The sequence below is a fragment of the Oratosquilla oratoria genome, chromosome 5 (genome assembly GCF_046742065.1).
Source record: "Oratosquilla oratoria isolate Oo_2021 chromosome 5, ASM4674206v1, whole genome shotgun sequence".
Lineage (NCBI taxonomy): Eukaryota > Metazoa > Arthropoda > Malacostraca > Stomatopoda > Squillidae > Oratosquilla > Oratosquilla oratoria.
The window spans coordinates 86,653,373-86,655,872 of record NC_134781.1 but is presented as its reverse complement, the minus strand read 5'-3'; the positions used below and the strand labels follow the sequence as shown (position 1 = coordinate 86,655,872).

The 2,500-nt window shown below is 43.7% G+C and overlaps 1 protein-coding gene across 2 annotated transcripts in view; it reads left to right on the top strand.

Moving 5' to 3' along the window:
• Window positions 1-2,500, top strand: part of LOC143025637 (uncharacterized) — an 801,885-nt gene that overhangs the window by 135,951 nt on the left and 663,434 nt on the right. The window lies entirely within an intron of this gene.

The window sequence follows — 2,500 nt, the reverse complement described above, 5'->3', positions numbered from 1 at the left end:
ACATTTGCTGATACGTCATCATAATGAGAAGTACTGTTATTCAAAACGTTTAAGATATATTCCGAGAATACATAGACAAGCAGACGCACTTTTGCCTTATGGAGGTCCACATTTATAAAGTAAAATGAAAATATAATTAAATAGAATATAATTAAATTTAATTAACCAGAATGTAATAAAATAGAACAAAAATAGGATAGAATGGAATAGAATAGAATAAATGGAAAATAAAGCAAAAACGAAACAGTTTGAAATAAAAGATAAAAGTTAAAAGTGAGAAAGTAAGAAAAAATGTCCCTCATCAGATAAAAGAGCCATTTACACTCGTGGAAACGTGTTACCCCAACCTCTGCTCCGGCCTAGATAAACAGCCCAGGATTTCCTGTGTATATAATTGCCCTCTCTTGTTTGCTGGTACGGCTGATCCAGCTGGCAGAGTTGGCGCGCTCCTCGTCGAAGGGTGAGTAGCCTTCAGGAGGGGGGAAAGGAGGATGAGGGAGGAAGGAGGAGGGGAGGAGAGGGGAGGGGAGGGGAGGGAGGGAATGAGGGGAGGGGAGGGAAGTAGATAGAGGAGGGGAGGAAGGAAGAGGAAGGGAGGAAGGAAGGGGAGGGGAGGGGAGGGAGGAAGGTGAGGGGAGGAGATGGAAGAAAGGAGGAGGGAAGTAGAGAGAGGAGGGAAGCATGGAGGGGAGGGGAGGAAGGAAGGTGAGGGGAAGGGAAGGAAGGTGAGGGGAGGAAGGGAGGGGAAGCGAGGAAGGTAGGGGAGGGGATAGAAGAACGGAGGGGAGGGAAGTAGAGAGAGGAGGGAAGCAAAGAGGTAAAGGGAGGAAGGGGAGGGAAATAGAGAGAGGAGGAAAGCAGGGAGGGGAGAGAGAGAGGAAGGGGAGAGACGTAGAAAGAGTAAGGAAGCTGGGAGGAAAGGTGGAGAGAGAGAGGAAGCAGAGAGGGGAGGGAGAGAGGAAGGGGAGGGAAATAGAGAGAGGAGGAAAGCAGGGAGAGGAGAGAGAGAGAGAGAGAGAGAAGAGAGAGAGAGGAAGGGGAGAGAAGTAGAGAGAGGAAGGAAGCTGGGAGGAAAGGTGAAGAGAGAGAGAGGAGGAAAATGAAAATGGGGAGGAGAAGGAGGGGAAGGGAGGGGGCTGCCTGGGTGTACAGGTAGATAAAAGAGTGGAGTGATGAGGTTGAAAAAGTGGAGTGAGGGAGTGACTGGCACAATAGAGAGAGGAAAAAGTGGAGTAAGGGAGTGACTGGCACAACAGAGGAGAAAAATGAGGCGATACTTTGGTAGAAGTCAGTCACAGGTATTGGTACAGTCGACGTGTACATAGAAGAAATCGTAAATGTATATAGACTAGAATTTAGAGATGATATAGAAAGTGATTTAGCGATGCTGAGGATAGAAATATAAAACGACAGAAGCCAATGAGCTATATATACATATATATATATAATTTTTTTTTTTTTTTTTTTTTTTTTTTTTTTTTTTTTTTTTTTTTTTTTTTTTGATAATCATGTGATGTCTTACTTTTTGAGTAGACCTAAGGTGACGAGCTGAAGTTTGGAAATTTATTAAATGTAAGAAAGGCAACAAATCTTAATAAAACGTGAAAACTTTGTTGGACATTACTTGCGGGAAAAAAGTAAATAAATAAATAAACCAATCTAGTCCAAACACAGAATGGAATCCTCAAGAGGCAATATTGAAAAAAAAAAAAAAAAAGCGTGTGTGTGTGGTAGGATCGTCGCTTCACCCAGTGTTCTCGTACATCCAGGGCAAGTGGCAGTCATCTGTACCAATTGGGGATCACATCAAGGTCACGTGATTACCCGGTGGAGGGGTAATCTTTGCGTCCAATAAAATCTTACGGCGACAACTAGAACAAAATCTCCCAAGTTTGCCATTTTTGTGAAGAAGTTTAACAAAATCGTCTGTGGCGTCAACAGGGTAATCTCATTACTACGATGACACCAAACAACGACGATTTTATTCAGCTGAAGGGACGGACTCTCGAGAATGTTAGGTCCTGACCACGCCCCCTTTTGAAGAACAATATTGTTTGACGTCAGCCAGACCAGTGACTCTGAGTGACGTCACAATCAGGAAGGGGATCAACGTAGAGCTGAATGAAATAGTCTGGCGACGAATGAAATAGTCTGGCGACGAATGAAATAGTCTGGCGACGAATGAAATAGTCTGGCGAACGAATGAAATAGTCTGGCGACGAATGAAATAGTCTGGCGACGAATGAAATAGTCTGGCGACGAATGAAATAATAGTCTGGCGACGAGTGAAATAGCCTGGCGAACGAATGAAATAGTCTGGCGACGAATGAAATAGTCTGGCGAACGAATGAAATAGTATGGCGACGAATGAAATAGTCTGACGAAGGAATGAAATAGTCTGGCGAAGGAATGAAATAGTCTGGCGAACGAATGAAATAGTCTGGCGAACGAATGAAATAGTCTGGCGACGAATGAAATAGTCTGGCGAACGAATGAAATA